Source organism: Vombatus ursinus, unplaced genomic scaffold, assembly GCF_900497805.2.
Source record: "Vombatus ursinus unplaced genomic scaffold, bare-nosed wombat genome assembly UNPS02014959.1, whole genome shotgun sequence".
Classification (NCBI taxonomy): Eukaryota; Metazoa; Chordata; class Mammalia; order Diprotodontia; family Vombatidae; genus Vombatus; species Vombatus ursinus.
In genome coordinates this window covers 10,446,780-10,465,587 of record NW_020954737.1, presented here as the reverse complement: position 1 = coordinate 10,465,587, position 18,808 = coordinate 10,446,780, and the positions used below count along the sequence as shown (strand labels likewise).

At 40.3% G+C, this 18,808-nt stretch overlaps 1 protein-coding gene across 3 annotated transcripts in view; it reads left to right on the top strand.

Moving 5' to 3' along the window:
• The window catches only part of KY (kyphoscoliosis peptidase), a 99,150-nt gene that overhangs the window by 13,800 nt on the left and 66,542 nt on the right, over window positions 1-18,808 (top strand). The window lies entirely within an intron of this gene.

The window sequence follows — 18,808 nt, the reverse complement described above, 5'->3', positions numbered from 1 at the left end:
GTGGTTAGCTGGTTCATGCTGGTTTTCCCCTAGCAGTATCCTGTGTCCCCTGCTCAGGAGGAAGTAGACAGACATGAGAGCTCCCTCTGCTTCAAAGGGACCAGAGATCATTCAAAGGGTCTGGAGGGTGTAAAGACTGTGTTAAGCATGGAAGGAAGATACGAAGACACAGCTCCTGCCCTCGTGGAGTTTATAGTCCACTGGGAGATAAAATATAGCTAGTCTTGGTTTTTTGTTGTTGTTGTATGTTTGTTTGTTTTTTGCTAAGCAATGGGGTTAAGCGACTTGCCCAGGGTCACACAGCTAGTGAGTGTCAAGTGTCTGAGCCTGGATTTGAACTCCTGCCTCCAGGGCCTGCCCTCTATCCACTGCATCACTTAGCTGCCCCCAAAATATAGCTAGTCTTAAAGAATCAGTGATCTTGTCAGGGTGGGAGACCCTCTGCCAATGTAGATCACAACCCTTCTGTTATTTAATAGTTGATCCTTGTGAGTGGCATGGATGAAAAATCCACCTTGAAGATAATCTGGTGATGAGACTCTGAAGTTACAGCAGCTAGGCTGCCTCTTGAATAGAAGACACAGTCCATAACAAAACTTGGGAAGGCTTTCCTTGAGTTCTGCCAGCCTTGCCTTCAGAAGGGCCTGGGGTCATGTTATATCTAATGCATCATGAACACTTTCTCCAAGAAAAGAATTGTCAGGAACTGGGCATATGAATAAATAATAATAATAACATTTATAGAATAATAATAATAATAGCATTTATAGAGTGCTTTCAAGTTTGTGAAACGTTTTTCGTGTGTGTACATTTGTAAAATAGGTATAATAATAGTAGTACCTACTTCTTGGGGCTATTGTAAGGTTCAAATAAGATAATGTATATAAACATACATACACATACACATATATACACATATACCTATACCTATATAAACACACATATACATAAATATATATGCATATATGTGTACACATATACAGATAAAGAAATTTTTTTTGCAGATGAAGAAATTGGGGCTGAGAGAGGTTAAGTGACTTGCCCTGGGTCAAATACCTGTGAAGCTTGTAAGGATTTGAACTCTGGTTTTCCTGACTTGAAGTCCAGCATACTAGTCACTGCACCACCTAGTGGCAGCTAAACGGCGAGCTAAATGACGCCATAAAGACTGGAATAGATTCCATTTTAATAGATAGTAAAAGATTTGGTATTATGACTTTATAATGCAGAATGAGGCATGAAAAACACACTAGAGTTGCAAGTGGGAAAATATATTTACTCTCTAATAGGCGACATGATGGACTTGGAGATAGGGAGATCTGGATGCTAATACCATCTGGGGCACTTCCTGGTTTTTTGACTCCAGACAAGTCATTTAACCTCCCTTGGACTCCTTTCCTCGTTGGTAAAAGTAGGAGATTGGTCTAAAAGACCTCTAATATACCTTCTTTCCAGCCATAAAAAAAAAATCTATGACACTATGACTATGATACCATGAAGCAAAGGCTTCGTGGAGGAGGTGGTGTTTAAACTGGGATTTAAATAAAGAATAAAACTCAATAGGCAGAGGGAGGAAGAATACTCCAGGCATGGGAAACTTGGAGACAGGAAAGTTCGGAGCTTGTTCAGAGAATATAAAATAGTTTGGTTTGGCTACAGTACATGATAGGTTATAGTATGAGATAAGATTGGGGAAAATAGGATAGTGCTACTAGACTTTGGAGAGCATTGAATGCCAGGCAAAAGACTTTAAACTTCATTCAATAGACAATAGGTAACCTCTGTCTTTGCTCACTATTTTTTCCATGTTTTTTTTCCATTTTTTAACCATATTTTTTCCATGTTCCATATAGATTTCAGTATTGAGATTTTTCCCTCCCTCTGTCTATTTTTTTTTTCATAATTTAAAACTCAGTTTTTGAGCAGAGGAGAGAATGGCTACCTTCATGGTCCCATTGAGGGAATACTAGATTTGGAGTCAAAAGACCTGAGTTCAAATCCTGTTTCCAATACTTACTACCTTTGTAATCTCAAGTAAGTCACTAAGCCTCCCTGATACTCAGTTTCTTCATCTTCCCACTCTAAATCTATTATCCAATATATAAGGAAGATCTCCATATAAGTTGATATGAAGGATGGATTGTAAGGATGGGAAAGAAGACTTATTGGAAGGTTGTTGGAATAATCCAAGAAGAAGGTAATGAAACTCCTCTCTGAGGGTAATGGCAGTGGGAGTAGAGAGAAAGAGAGTAGTATTATGGAGAAAGACTAAAAGGGATTAGTCTACTTCTTGTTCCTATGCTGTATTTCTCATCACCATGCCTTTGCACTGGCTATTGCTCATGCCTGGAATGCTCTGCTCATCTCCACTCCCATCCCCATTCCCCCAACCCCACCATCTCTTAGTTTCCCTGGTGCTTCCTTCAAGACTCAGTTCAGATTTCACCTCCTACAACAGACCTTTCCCAGTTCCCCCAGCTGCCTTCTTCTCTTTGAATACATTCTGTCTTTATGAAGGCAAACTAGGCCATCTTTTGCCTCAGTTCTTACCTAGCCTTTAAATACTGAGTGAGTATTGACTCAAACAAACTGAGACTTGGGAAATACCTTAGTTTAAAAAAAAAACAAGGTCTCCCACTGCATCCAGGGTCATCATCAGTCTTCTTGACCTGTGTCTTGCCACTGGACTCCATTGACTCTGGAGGAGAAAATGAGGCTGATGACTTTGTGCAGTCCTGCCTCACTTAAATCCAATTTACTTGTAAGTCCAGTGAATCACCCTCCTGATGTCACTAGTCCTCTTCCAGAATGGATGGATAGAACAACAACAAACAAACAATGTTCTGTCTACTCTCGGCTACCTCTTGTCCGTACATAATTATTTAAATGTTGCCTTTCATTAGAATGCAAACTCCTTGAGGGTAAGGATGGTGTTTCCCCCTCCCCTTTCTTTGTATCCCCAGTAATTAGCATAGTGCCTGGATCTTAATATTGTTCAATCATTTATCAGTCATGTAGCAACCCCATTTTGAGGGTTTTCTTGTAAGATACTGGAGTGGTTTGCCATTTCCTTTTCCAACTCATTTTACAGATGAGGAAACGAGGCAAACAGGTTAAGTGACATGTTCGGGGGTCACAGAGCTAGTAAGCGTCCACGGCCAGATTTGAATTCGAGTCTTCCTAACTCTAGGATCATTGCTCTATCCACTGCTCCCCCCTAGTGGGCCAGCTCATAATAGGTGCTTAGTAAATACTGGTTGACTGACTAGAGTGGTAATGATTAGATATGAGGGAAGAATCAAAACCTTGAAAAGTTGGGAAGTGTGAAGAGCCAGGGAAGACGACAGAAGCAATAGTGAGAGAAGTAGGAAGACAACTGTTGTAATATGGTGTCTCTGAAGCCAAAGGAAGAGAGAACATCTAGAAAGATGGAAGTGGTCAACAGTTTTAGGTGCTACGGAAAAACCAACAGGGATGAGAGCTGAACACGGCAATCGCAATAGGAAGGTCATAGGGACTTCGAGGGGACAAGTTTCAGTATAATGGTGGGAGAGGAAGCCAGACTCAAAAGGGTTGAGAAAAGAGTGAATGGTGAGCCTTATGGGAGACTTTGGAAATAGACAAGTTTTTAAAGAAGTTTGGCAATAAACGAAAGAATATGACAAATTGGCAGCCAGATCAGATGAAAGAGTCAGGGAATTTTTTATTTTGTTTTGTTTAGAATCAGAGACACCTAAGTGTGTCAAGCACATGAGAAAGAATTCACGAAAAATCAGAGATTAAAGCTACATGAGAAGGAAAGAGATTTGCTGAAGAGAAGGAGAAAGGAAATGAGAGCCTTAGTAAAGAGTAAGGATATTCATTCCTTTGTGACCAGAGAGAAGGAAGAGGAAAAGTGGGGAATGAACCAAAGAAGTTCTGAAGAACTCTGGTACTTTTTAGAAAGGATCCCACTCAAGTTGGAGGTTTGTAATTGACCTTTAATCTCACCAGTCCTATGTAAGGCAGCCAAAGTAGTTTACAGGTATGTATTGCCCATCATAGGATTTAGATTTAGATCTAATCCAGTTTTTTCATTCTACAGATGAGGAAAATGAGGCCCAGTGAGGTAAAATGATTTGTCTAGGATCCCAAATGAGCAGCAGAGGCAGGAACTTCTTGACCTCAAGTCCCAGACTCCATCCACTTCTGAATCCACTACACCAGACTCAGGCTTTTTTGTTCCTTTATTTACTTGTTTCTTGCATAAAATCCCTGGGCTGGAAGAGCCATCTGGAAGTCACATTGCCTAGCCCCCTAACTTCTAGTGGGAGTGCTCTGGAACAATTTTGTAATACATGGGTCTCTATTTCATTTTTAAAGGTCCACACAGCTTGTCCTCATAACCACATTTTGTCAGAAAATTCCTTTCTTACATATAGCTTAAATTAGAGCAGTGGTGTGGTGGATGGTGTGCTGGGCTTGGAGTCAGGATGATCTGTATTCCAATCACACCTCTTACAGTAGCTGCGTGATTTTGGAAAAGTCACTTTTGGCTGATCTGAGCCTCAGTTTCCTCATAATGATAATGACAATAACCACTCAATCAATAAGCATTTATTAAGCTCCTATTATGTGCCAGTCGAGGACAGCTAGGTGGCACAGTAGATAGAGCACTGGGCTTAGAATCAGGAAGATTCATCTTTATGAGTTCAAATCCAGTCTTATACACCTAGTAGCTGCGTGACCCTGGGCAAGTCACTTCACCCTGTTTGCCTCAGTTTCCTCATCTGTAAAATGAGCTGGAGAAGGAAATGGCAAACCTCTCTAGTATCTTTGCCAAGAAAACCCCAAATGGAGTCATGAAGAGTCAGACACAATTGAAAATGACTTAACAACAACATGTGCCAGGCATTATTCTAGGTGCTAGGGCTACAAGTGCAAAGAATGAAACAACCTGTACTCAACAATCTCTACACGCAAGGAGTTTACATTGTAAAGTAGGAGGAGAGGGAGAAACAACAGCAAGGAAATATATATGTGCTTAAATATAAAGACGGTAACTACAAAAATATACACAAAGTAGTTAAATGCAAAGAGAAAACAAGCAAACTAATCCTGAACAAAGATGTTATGAAGAAAAAGTAGAAAATTTATGGAATAATTTAAACTCCTTAGAAAAAAGGAAATTATATACATTCACGGAATTATTCATTTCTAAACCAAAGAAACCAATTCAACTACCACCTGCAGCTAAGAGTGCTGGGCCTGGAGTTAAGAAAACCTGAGTTCAAATCATGCCCCAGATACTTACTAACTGTGAGACCCTGTGGGCAAGGCACTTAGCCTCAGTTTCTTCCCCTGTAAAATGGGGATAATAACAGCCCTTATCTCATTGAGTTGTTGTGAAGATAGAATGAGATCACTGCTTTGCAAACCTTAAAGTGATCTATATAAATGCAGTCTCTTGTTATTACCTACCCCACAGGGCTGTTATGAAGTGCAAATGAGATCATGTACGCAAAGTGATTTGTTAACCTTAAAGTGCTACATAAATACTGTATCGGCATCATGTTCTCATTGTTCCCATCATTTTCAATGGGGTTCAGATACAAATGGCCTTGGAGGAAGTTACTATCTTGTGATTATTCTTTTTCACTTACTGTTCCATCACTTTCTCATTTATTATTCTCCTGACCAGACCTGGGATTTCATTAGTATAAAGAACTCCCAGCAAGGAAGCTTCCTCTACAAATCCAGGTCAGAAACTGCTCTGCAACTTAAGAGTCTTAAAGTCTTATCGTTAAATTTCTCTTGCTCTTTTTGTTCTGTCCTCAATAAAAATAGAGTGTCTATTAAACCTCTGTGGGCCTGAAGAGAGTTAGGTCACTAACTCCTCAGCCAGTCATGTCTTCTCCAGTACAAACAGTCCTTCCCGCGTTCTGCCCGAGATCCTCCGTGAGAGGGACATTGCAGCTTCAGCTGATGCTGAATTAAAACCCACACACACGCACACAACAACCAGATCCTGTTTTCTGTTCTGGTCTGCACTTAATAGTTCCAGGTTTGCCAGGACCCATTTTGAAAGCTCGTGGGTAAAAACGAGGTCTTTAACACCACTCTCTCATGTGCCTCTTTGACCCTTTCTTTGGAAAAACTAGACAATCCTTTCAGAAAATAACAGGGTAGGGAATGGGGGCATCACAATGAATTCTTTTCAAAGCTGTGGCTGAAGAATAGCCTTAGGTTAAATTCATTTCATTTTACTTGTAGCCTACTCTTCTTTAAAGAATAATAACACTGATGGCTAAAAGCTTTCCCGGCACTTGATATGATTAGGCTGTTGGGCTCAACCGGATGGCCTTCCAACCTCTACACTCAGAATTGATTTTCTAATACATTAAGGAGATTAGTCATCCAGGAGAGGCCTAGAAGATGCTACTGAAGTTGAAGGCTTCAGGCAACCTCTGAAGGAATTCAGTGCCCCTCAGAAAAGTTCCAAAGATTAGATGAGACACTTCTTAATTAAGTTCCTCTCATGTACATGAATCTGACTTTCCTCTTTTGCAGTGAGAGCATTTGGCATCTCCTGCGGTGTCTGTGCCCACCTTCCTTTGTGGGAGAGAGAGTCCCCCAAAGCTGGGCAATGGGATGGTAGGGCAGGGGCATTAGACCTGGGTGGCGCTTCTCCAACCTAATTGTCTGTTCCAAGAGCAAGGCTTCCAATCCCCTCCTGGCAGTCTCATATCCACTTCTCATGGTATTGAAATGCTGTCTGGGCAAGGACCATTGACAGTTCCATGCAGAGTCAGTGTATTTAAGAGAAGGATTGGTGGGGGGGTCAGAGAGTCAGTAGAATTTGGTTCCCATCTCCCATATGATATAACACCTGGAAGCTCATTTGACTACTCTAAGTTTCTTCATCTGTGAAATAATTGAAATGACAACACACCTGTAAAAAGTAGGAATAATAACATGGCACCCCTGGCTTCCCAGGGAATAATGAGAAATGGATGGGAAATGGAGACTCTTTCGGGTCACTAGAGTAATACATAGCAAATGACTTTCCGACTGTACCAGATGGTATCCTCTTGACTGGCCATTATAAGCAGCGCCTCTGGCAAAGGTGAGAAGCTTACTCTCTACTGTCTTCTCATGCCAGTCTCAGAGCATTTAGGTTCTGGAGGATTGCTAAGGAAACACAAGGGAAGAGAAAGAAGAGGAGAGAAAGTGTTGGAGAACCCATTATAGTGTTGGTGTCCAGGCATGAGAATAATAGGCACATTGCAAGATTTGCAGGTTATAGCAAGAAAGATCCCCTACTTAGTGAAAGGTCAACAAGGCACAGGGTGAGCACCTCAAGATAACAAAAGCTATGGAATAAATAGCAGAGTGTGTTTCCACCATGCTGCCTCATGGATCAAGCTGTGAATTGGGATTATTTGAGCCTTTGTGAATGAGATTACACGAGACTCTTGGCTTGAATTGGCTAGCACACTATCCAACACATAACAGGTACTTTACAAATGTTGGTGATTGATTGATAAAGATGAGTTTTCCCTACTTAATTTTCTTCATGAAAATGTGTAGGATTATAGAACATACCAAGAGGTTTTAATTATACATAGAATTCTCTAAGATCTCCTAGTGTCTCACAGAGTAGACACAGAGTAGCTGTGTGAAGCTGGTAAGTCGATCAATCTCTGTCTGCCTCAGTTTCCTCATCTATAAAATGGGGGTAATATTAGCGCTTTCCTCCCAGGGTTGATTTGAAGATCAAATGAGCTAATATTTGTAAAGTGCTTAGCACAGCACCTGGCATATAATAGGCACTTAATAAATATATTCATCTCCTTCCTTCCCAGATGATCTCTAAGTCATCTTCTCGCTCTTAGATGTATCCCATAGTCATTACTATCACTAATCATGGTAATAAGTCAACAATCATAGGAACATGGCTCCAGGGCTAGAAGGAACATCAGGGTCCTAACCTCCTGATATGACATATGACGAAACTAAGATAACCAGAGGTTAAGTGACTTACCTAGGGTGACATGGCTAGTAAATGTCTGAGGCTGAATACGAACTCAGATCTTCCTTATGCTAGGTCCAGTGCTCTATTTATTACACTAGTTAGTTGCCTCGAGTGGTAAGTGTCAGAGCTGCCATTCGAACCCGGGCCTCAACTCCAAATTAAGTGCTTCTCCCCCTTCGCTGCATTGCCAGAGGTGTGTCTTTTCTCACCGGCTAGACTGTAAAGCATCTTGAGGGCATGATTATGTTTTAAATTTATTCTTTATCTCCCATGAAACCTAGCACGAATGTCTGCTAGGAGGTACCGTGCACTTGGTTGATTTAGTGATAAATGCAAAGAGAAGTGAAATTTAGGAAATAGGTTCATAATCCTGTCGTTGACCGTGATGTGTTCTGGTTTAAATCCAGAGATTTGAATCAAGTCTAAAAGATGGATAAGATTAAACCAGAGGTGAATGGGGAAGACGGGAGCAAAATGGTGGAATGGGGCCCTTCCTGATGTGTTTGAGAACCATGACATAATTATTTTGGCTAAAGAATAGGATATACATAGAAAAGAATTAGGAGATAAGGTTGGAAGGCTACATAAAGGCAAGGCTGTGGAGTTCCTGATTCCTGGGCCAAAGAGTCTAGATTTTATCCATAGTCATTGTTGTCCAGTCTTTCAGGATCTTTGTGACCCCATTTTGGGTTTTCTTGGCAGAGATAGTGGAGTGGTTTGCATTTTCTTCTCCACCTCATTTGATAGATGAGGAAACTGAGGCAAACAGGGTAAAGTGACTTGCTCAGGGTCACACAGCTAACAAGTGTCCAAGGCCAGATTTGAACTCAGGAAGATGAGTCTTTCTGACTTCAGGTATGGTGCTCTGTGCCCCCTAGCTGTCCATAGTCAGTGGAGAATTACTGAAAGATTTTGAGCAAAGGATTGTTTTTGGAAGATTAGTATCAATGTACAAAATGGACTGGAGCAGGCAAAAAGAATAGAAAATCACTCCCTTGTACAGGGTCCTTTGGACCTCAGTGCTTCCATAAACAACTCCTATCAGTGGTTTGGAGTCCCAGAAGCCAGTATTAAATAGTCAGTTTCTTGTCTGGGCTCTCCTCTTTCAAGTGTCATTCTGCTTCATTATGTGAACATTAGTGAGAAACTTTCTCGGATATTCCTGCCTTTCAATGCAAAGCTTTTCTCTCTCTAAGCCTGTCACTCTCAAAGTGATGTCTAAAGACCTCATCCTTGAGACCCTTTCAGGAGTGTCCACAAGGTTAAAACTACTTTCATAATAATGCTGTTAAGCTTTCTTTCAATATCAGTAAGTACAATCCACAAAAACAGAAGCTCTTGGAGAGGGGGGTGAGTCCTCAATAATTTTTAAGAGTGTAAGGGGTTTTATCTTGAGACCACAAGTTTCAGAATTGCTGTTCTAGCTACACTGTTTCTGACAGAAAGGGGGCAGGGAGTATTAGCTCTGTTTTACAGAAGGGGAAAGTGAGGCATTTTCCCAAGATCCTAAAGTGATCATGGGGGGGGGGCTCAGCTAAAGGCTTTCTATTATTATAGCACAGACTACACTCATTGATTTTGGGGATTTATTGGGATAGGGAGCTCCCAGCAAGGAAGCCTTCCCTCTACCCCTGGTGTACATCAGCTCATGCCCTGAAGTTTATATTCTTAGAGAGTTGCCACAGGGTACTGAGAAGTTAAAGTGACCCAACTGACACATGGCCTATATGTGACATTGGGAGGACTTGAACCCAGGTCTTCCTGACTCCAAGGCCAGCTTCTTTTCACTATGTCACTTTGCCCCTCAGACCAGTAAATCCTATAGTGTCACATATCCGTCAACAAGTATGTATTAAACACCTCCTATGTTCAAAACACTGGGGGCAGCTAGGTGGCGCAGTGCATAGAGCTCCAGCCTTGGAGTCAGGAGGACCTGAGTTCAAATCCGGCCTCAGACACTTGACTGTGTCTGTGTGACCCTGGGCAAGTCATTTACCCCTGATTGCCTCACCAAAAAGAAAAAAAGAAGAAGAAAAAAAACACTGTACAAGGGACAGGGGATACAGAGACAAAAAGGGAAACAACCCCTGCCTTCAAGGAGGTTACAGTCTCTTAATAGGGACAGCATGTACATTTATCAGTATATACAGAATAAATATAGTATAATTGTGGGCGGACGGAGCAGTTGGGGGCATCAGGAAGGGATCTATATGTCTTTTATTGCAGTTTAGCTCTCACAGACACTTGCCTGACAGTGGTACAGATGGGTTGCATCTATCACAGCTCCCCAGAGTACCTGGCCACCACAGAAAAATGCACCAACCATATCACTACAGTTGTCACTGCTAGAGGAAGCATGGAAGAATGCAGAAAGTTAGAAAGCTCTGCAGTGTATGTTTCAAGTGGCATGGCCCCATGGGGAGAGCATGGGACTGGGAGCCAGAAGGTCTCGACTGTAGTCTTGCCTCTGCCATTTATGAATAGTGGGACAAGGGGCTACCCCCTCTCTGGGTCTTGGTTTCTATATATGTCAAATGAGGGTCTCATGTGCCTTGCCTGCCTCACAGAACTTTGAAGTTCTATGATAATTAAGATAATTAAAATAATAAAAAAAAATTGAACTTCACCCAGAAGGCAAGAGAGTCACTAAAGGTTTTGAAAAAGACGTGACTTGATGTGTGTATTGGAAAAGTAATTTGACAAAGGCATGAAGAATAGATTGGAACAATTAAAAAAAAGATAATTTATTAGTAGGATGAAGTAAGAACTCTTATGTTTAACATTTAAAGCCCTTCACAATCTGTCTCTAACCTAGTTTTCCAAACTGATGACTTCTTCTCACTCACCATAACACACTGGCCACCATTCCAAAGCATTCCATCTCCTGCCTACGTGCCTTTCCCCAAGCTGCCTCTCGTGCCTGGCAGGTGCTGCCTCTGCACCTCCACTTCTTGGAGCTCCTGGTTCATCTCAAGGGTCAGCTCAAGGGCCACCTCCAATATGAGGCCTTTATTGATCTATCCCAGTGTTCGGCTTCTTCCCTCCTCTTCCTCTTCTCTCCATTATGTTGTTTTTATTTTTTAATTTTGAATATAATTTTATTTACTTATCTGTGTGGATTTTGTTTCCTTTCAGTAGAAGGTAAATTCTTTGGGGTCAGGGATTATTTTGTTTTCATTTTTGTATTTCCAGCACCAAATGTAGAGCCTGACAAATTGTAAGTGTCTAAGAAATTTCTTCTGAATTGAAAGAGCTGGACCATGGCCTGTGAGACAAGAGAGTTGAGTTCAAATTTTAATGCAAGCCCTCTCACCAACTGACTCTGTGATCTTAGGCAAGTTACTTCACTATTCTGGGTCTGTTTCTTCATATGTTAAATATGAGGGAACTGATTCAAGAGATCTTGGCAAAATTAAATGCATGGGACTTGGTAATGAGGACAGAGGTAGGAATTAGCTTTCAAAATTGGGTGACTGAGTGTTGGTATCACTGACAGGAATAATGAAGTCAGAATGAAGAGCAGGTTTAGGGGAAAGGAAGCTGGACTAGATTCTCTCTAAGCTTCCACTTAGTTTTAGATTCTAGGAAAGAATTCTATGATTCTCTGAAGAACTTGAAGGAAACCTAAACCAACCAGGATTTTCCCATTCTCATACAACAAGGTACTATGAGAACCAGAAGATGGTTCCTATTCATATTTATTTATCTGTCATTTATTAACATGATGTAAAGCAAATTATTGTGTGAGTACAAGTGAAGAAGGGAGATCAGGGAAGGCTTTGTGGAAGAAGTGGATTCTAAAGAATAGGTAGGAATATGAATAATGAGGCAAGGCAGAGAGATCATTGAGCATAGGGAATAGATCAGTGTGAGGAAAAGTATGGAAGATGGATGGGCATATTTGAGGAACAAGAGATAATCCAGTTTGGCTGCAGCAAAAAGTGAATAGAGTGCTTGAAAGGTGGTACCAGATGATAGAATACTTTGAATGCACAGCAAAAAAAAAAAAAAAAATGAACTTCACCCAGAAGACAATAGAAAGTCACTAAAGGTTTTGAAAGAGAAATGACTTGATGTACGTATTAGAAAAGTAATCTGACAAAGATATGAAGAATAGATTAGAAGAGAGAAGAAAGTAAAATTGAGAAGATCAATCAGGAGGCTGTTGCCATGGTCCAGACAAGTGAAAGGGGAAATGTATCAAAATGGTAACAGTGGAAATAGAGAGGAGGAAACAGATTTGAAATATCTTGGCAAAATTAAATGCATATGACTTGGTAATGTAGTCAAAGATTGCTAATTAGTTTTCAAAATTGGGTGACTGAGTATTGGTGACACTGACAGGAATTCTGAAGTCAGAATGAAGAGCAGGTTTAGGGGAAATTTTACTAAGTTCAAGATTGGGAGCTTAAGATGGGAATGAATTGAATTGGTAAGAGAGAAGAGAAAGGGCCGAGGTCAGAACCTTTTAGAGTGCCCAACTTGGGGGATCTGGAGAGGAACAAGTACTAAGTGAAGGAGACAGAAAAGCAGTGGTTAAAGAAGTAGATGAAGAACCTAGAATATGCAGTGTCTCTTAAGGAGAGAGTATATAGTAGGAGAGGGTGGACTAGAGAAAACGGCCATTGAATTTGACAATTTGGAGTTTGTTACTGACTTTTTAAGAGATTGGTGTCAGCAGAGTTGGGGCATGGGGTGATGGAAACAGATTAACAGGGGTTTGAGGAAGAGTGAGTAGTGAGGAAGTGGAGGAACATGGTGTACTATAGACAATTTGTTCAAGAAATTGGACAGTGAAGGCGAAAAGAGAGTGACTATGGCAGCTGTATAATGTAGAAGGACCAAGAGAAAGCCTTTTTTGGGACCTGGAGGACTTGGTTGTATTTGTGAAGGAAGTAGCGCCATTACTATTACTATCTCTGACTTTGACAAATCATTCAACTTCTCTGGGACTCAGTTTCTTCATCTGTAAAATCAGACCTCTACGATCCTTTCTAGCTCTAAATATATGATTCTACAAATTCAGTGGCAAAGGAGCAATTGAAGATACATGAAAGAACCTGAATGATTGCCAGATCCAATGTGCTGGAGGAGGTGGGAGGGAACAGGGTCAAGGGTGCAAAGAAAGCTAATTTCTCTTCCTCCTGTCTTAGACAATGGGAAAGGATATAATCATGAGCTCAAACAGCAGAACTGTTGCTGTAAAGGCATGTGAGAGGCTGTGAGCACAACCTGTATCCAGCATTCCTACTGAGCTATAATCTTGATATCTGCATTAATAATTTCTGCAGTGGATCCCCAACGTTTTGTGCCCCATCCCAGTGCCACCAGAGGTGAAGGGGAAGTCAGCTTCATGGTGTACCATCTAGACTGTCCAATTCTAATGACCATTGGCAGCGATATACCCTTAGGGTAGTTGAGTGATTCTAAGAGATCTAAGAGATCCCAAACTCTTCAAATGTGTCCACATCTTGGCTCTTGCGTACATTTGCAAATGTTCATGTGCATATATATGTAATAATAAAGGCATTGAATGTATGCACCTTCCTTTTCTTAAGACTCAATTTAGGAATAATGTCTGCAACAGGGAGGCACAATTTGCAGCTTGATTAATTAGGCTGCTGAAACTTCTAATTACTTGTTTGTTTTAAATAAGGTGTTTTGTTCTCATTAAAATCATTAATGCTACTGAGGAAATGATAATGTGTTTTTAATATGTATGTTTGAATTTGAACCCCTTCATTTTATAAACAGGAACTTAAGCTTAATCAATATGTTCACATACTGACAACTGTATTTGTTGAATAAGAACATACTTAAGCCATCAAACAGTGCTCACTTATAATGTCAAACCAAAACAGAAAGATCTGTTCTCAACTCTAGTTGAAAAATGATAACATTGGCCAAGCATCTGATTATATCATTAGCTGGTTAAATACAGAACTGCTTACTTACTGAACACCTATAACCAGTGAATATGTCTGATGTCAATATTAAACAGCCAGATGATGACAATAGTAACTATCATTCAGACATTAGTCATAATGTGGAAACTCAGTTGTCCTCTTTGTTAAAGATGCTGCTATTAATGTATTGCTACCCACATAACTGAAAGGCAGTGAGGGAAAGAGTAGTGGATTTGGAGTCAGTAAGACCTGAGTTCAAGGGTGTGCTGGAGTTGGCTCAAACTGCCTCCCAAGAACCAATTGTTAAAATTTTCAGTATTAACATTTACATGTTGGAGATGGACAAATGCTGCAATTTAGGGCATGATTTCTTGTTTTGTTGGTTGCCTAGACTTCAGAATATAACAGAGAAGATGTTTATGATACTTCTTAAACTTAAAAGTATATAGCTTTTCAGAACCAGTTGTTAAACATTTATTAGCATATTATTATTGACTGGGTTCAAATCCTAGCTTTATTTCTTACTTTGTATGCAATCTTGGGCAAGTCACTTCTTCTTTTGGCCATAGCTTTCTTATTTGTAAATGAAAGATTTTAACTAAATGGCCTCTAAGGTTCCTTCTTCCTCTAAATTCTGTGATCTTTTTAGTATTTTCAAAGACAAAGAATCCACCTACAATAGCCCCTGGTGGAAAAGCCAAGGCAGTGCTCCATCCTCCAGGCAGCTTTGCTCAATAACCACAGGGTAAAGGAAGCATATCTCTCTCTTATGCTGTATGTGCCCCCATTTGTTCTCTTCAGGTTTGTAGCCCCATGGCACATCTCTCTGATAGAAAACAAGCACTCTATCAGTGAGTGGGAAGTCAAGGGAGAAACCAAGATGCCAGAGGTATGGGGGAAAATATAAAGGCATAGATCGAAGCGTTTCTAGCCATCAGTCAGAAATATGGACAGGAAGAAGTCAAGAGTCAGGACAAGAGTGAACAAGCAAGAACCAAGGAATCAGCTAGGTTTGCAGGAAGTTCAGGGAAAGGAGACAGGTTGCTGCACGATGGGTATGTGCCTTTGCTCAATTCCTTTTAATCTGACATTGAAAATAACACCAATAATTAACGTTTATATAGCACTTACTATGTTCCAGACACTGTGTTAAACACTTTACAATTATCTTGTTTGATTCTTCCAACAACCCTAAAAGGTAGATGCCATTATTATCCTCATTTTACAGATGAGGAAACTGAGGCAAATAAAATTTAAGAGACGAGATCAGGGTCACACAGCTAGCAAGTGTCTGAGGCCAGATTTGAACTCAGGACTTCCTGCTCCAGTCCCAGTACTCTATCCACTGTGCCATTTAGCTGATAGATGATATAGTTAAGAAAACAGTCTTGTGAAAAGTAGAAACTGCATTTACTTCACCATCGATTGCCAAGGAGAGTCTTGGCTATTGAATTGCCACCTGCCTAAAGCATTCTAATAGCTTCTCAAAAGGTCTTTTCACTTCCATTCTCTCCCACCCAATCCATCCTTCATCCATTTGTCAGACTGATCTTTCTTACACAGAGATCTAGTTGTGGCTCATACTACTCAAAAATCTTCAATGGCTCCCAATTTCCTACTAATTCCTACATATTCTTTTGCCTGAAACTTAGGGCACTATACCATCTGGTACCACTTGACTTTTTCAACATTGTCTCACATTATTTCCCCCTATATACTCTTTCCTCTAGCCAAAATAGACTACCCTTTTTCCTTAAAATGTGCCCTCAACTATCTCACCTCCCCATCTTTGTTCACACTGTTCCCAATGTCTAGAAAGCTTTTCCTTTTCTTCTTCCCTGTTAAATCCCTACCCTCCATTTAAAGCCCAGGTCAAATGGCACTCCTCCATAAAGCCTTCCTTGATTCCCCTTGTTGGTAACATCCTTGCATCGTCCATGGACTTTGTCCTGCATTCCTCTAAAATAATTATAATCAGATTATTGTATATTCTAGATATCAGTGTGTGTGTCTTGGTTTCCTAAGATCAGGGACTATGTCCTATTTCAATTTTATGTCTCTCACAGCACTTAGCACAGTGTTCTGCAAAGAACAGATGATTAATAAATATTTGTGGGATCTAATTTTAAAAGCTTCTTTCACCAGAGTAATCAAACCTACAAAAGAAGAAAGGCTGCAGGATTAATATCCAGTGGAACCAACTGTGGGGGCTCCCTCTGAACTGCAAGAGAGCCAGAGACAAGCCAAGAGAGACCCCCAAATGAGTTAAATCTCCTCAGGTCAGGGGGAAGGCAGTGGCAAAATTTAGCCATGATCATTAATTGTTAAGAGTTAGTGAGAAAGGTATCTGTGTTTGCACTTCAATATTTCTATTCTTGCTGAGTTCCTTAAATCTTGTTCTAAATAGCACATTTTTAAAATATGGTCATTAGAGTAGTAATCATAATGTTTGAATTTAGAGTCCCATTTTAATTGAATTCTATAATTGAATGGGAAAACATGCTAAGTTCCTTTAGATATACAGAGCTAGGGAAAATCTTTCTGTTCAGACCTTGTGGTCACTGTATCCCGTCATATCTGCTTGGCTTCTAAAGCCCTTTATAACCTGGCCCCTTTCTACCTTTCCAGTCTTCATACATTTTACCCACCTCCATGAACTCTGTGATCCAGAGATGTCAGCTTTCTCGCTATCCCTCACACACAACACTTCATCCCCTGAGTCTATGCATTTTCTCTGGCTGTCGTCATGCCTGTAATGCTCTTCTTCCTCACTTTCATCTCCTGGCTTCCTTCAAGACTGAGCTCAAAGCTCAGTCTTCTGCAGGAAGCCCTTTTCTGGCTTCTTCCTCCTCCTCACCCTCTACCCACCAAGCCAGTGCCTTTTATACTGTATTGTTGTTTCTCCTACATTCTCAAACAGGACCAGTGACATCACAAGGGTGATGTCTTGACTGTGCATGAATTAGATTTAGGTGAGAAAGAGTTGTGCAAAGTCCTCAGCCTCACTCTGTTCTCATATGTATACATCTAGTATGTACCTAGCTGTTTGCATATTGTCTCTCCCATTAGAATATGAGCCCCTTGAGTAAAGGGAGCTTGTTTTGTTTTGTTTTGTTTTTTACTTCTTTTTGTAACCCCAATGCTTAACACACTACCTAGTACATAGTAAACACTTGATAAGCATTTATTGACTGACTGACTGACCACTGACCATGCCACCCACCACCACTTGGCAGCCATTTACCTGAAGTATAGGCACATTACCTAGAAAGAAATCAACTTTGGGGATAGCTTTGAAAAATTAAACCCCATAAAGTAAAGATTAATGTCTTAATATGTTACAGTTTTAGTAAAACTAAGAAAATGAAGGTTATCATTCCTTTGGGGAGCTCAGATTCTGAGATGGCATTGAAAACCTAAGGTCTAAAGGGTAACAAGACTAGAGATTGTTTTGTTTCTTCTCTTTTGTGGTTCCTCCTATTGGTTTTAATTCTTCTTTACAACATGACTAATGTGAAAATATGTTTAAAAGGAATGTATATGTAGAGCCTTTATCAGATTGTATGCCGTATTGGGGAGAAGGTGGGGAGGGAGGGGGAGAAAATTTAAAATTCAAAAACTTATGAAAGTGAATGTTGAAAACTAAAAATAAATTAATAAACAAAACTAAAACAAAATTCTTGTTACAAACATGAATAGTCAAGCAAAATAAATTTTTGCATCAGATACCCAAAACAAAACCAAAAAAAAAGAGTCTGTGAGTCTGTTTTCTTTGTGGTTTGGTAAGGATTCATAGGAAAGGCGCAGAAGAGAAACTGTTCCTGACTACATAACCAAATTTTAATAATATCATTCCAAGTGTGGCCTTAGAGAGAGACGATAATGATTTCTTAGAACAATAGGAACCTGACATTTTAGAGAAGGCATCTACACCCCCAAGAGCCCAGCATAGCATAATGGATAGTAATTTGGCCTCAGAGTCAGAAAGAACTGAGTTCAGTTCCTCCTCTGACACATCCTGGCTGTGTGACCTTGAGCAACCCTCTTAACCCCTCAGTACTCCCAGGAAGTCTCTAAGATTGTAGTCTCAGAGCATTTGCTGATTTGTATTGATAATGGGAGATTTCTTCAGTGAGGTTTCCCTATACCAGTGAAAACATAAAGCCAGAGAGAGTTTCATCAGCTTTACCTCCAGGGTAGAAAATTAGCAAGACTCCACTATTTACCATTTTTATCCATGACGTCCTTTCACATTTTCCCAATAAGGCTGTGTGGATGGCAAAAACAAGCACAGTATCTTTTTTAAAAATCTTTGGTGTCTAGAATAGTTTTATATACATACATACATATATATATATATATATATATATATATGGATGTTTTGTTGTTCAGTTGTTTCAGTCATATCCAACTCTCTGTGACCCCATTTTGGGGTTATCTTGGCAAAATACTAGAGTGATTTTCCATTTCCTTCTCTAGCTCATTGTACAGATGAGGAAACTGAGGAAAATAGGGGTAAGTGACTTGCCCAGAGTCACCCAGCTAGGAAGCCTCTGAGGCCAGATTTGAACTCAGGAAGATGAGTCTTCCTGACTCTAGGCCCGGCACTCTATCCACTGCATCACCTACTTGTATGCACACACGCATACACACACACACACACACACACACACACACACACACACACACCCCAATATCATTAATTACCTTGTTTTGTCCACAAAGTGATCTGAATTGCCAGATTTAGCCCAAAATTATTTTTGGTTATCTTTCTTACAAATCAAATCCTCATCAAAGAATAGAAATTGGACACCATTGAGGACACAATGATGTGAGCAGTAGCAACAACACTGGAATAAATGTTCTAGGATCAGAGATCTGGAGCCAG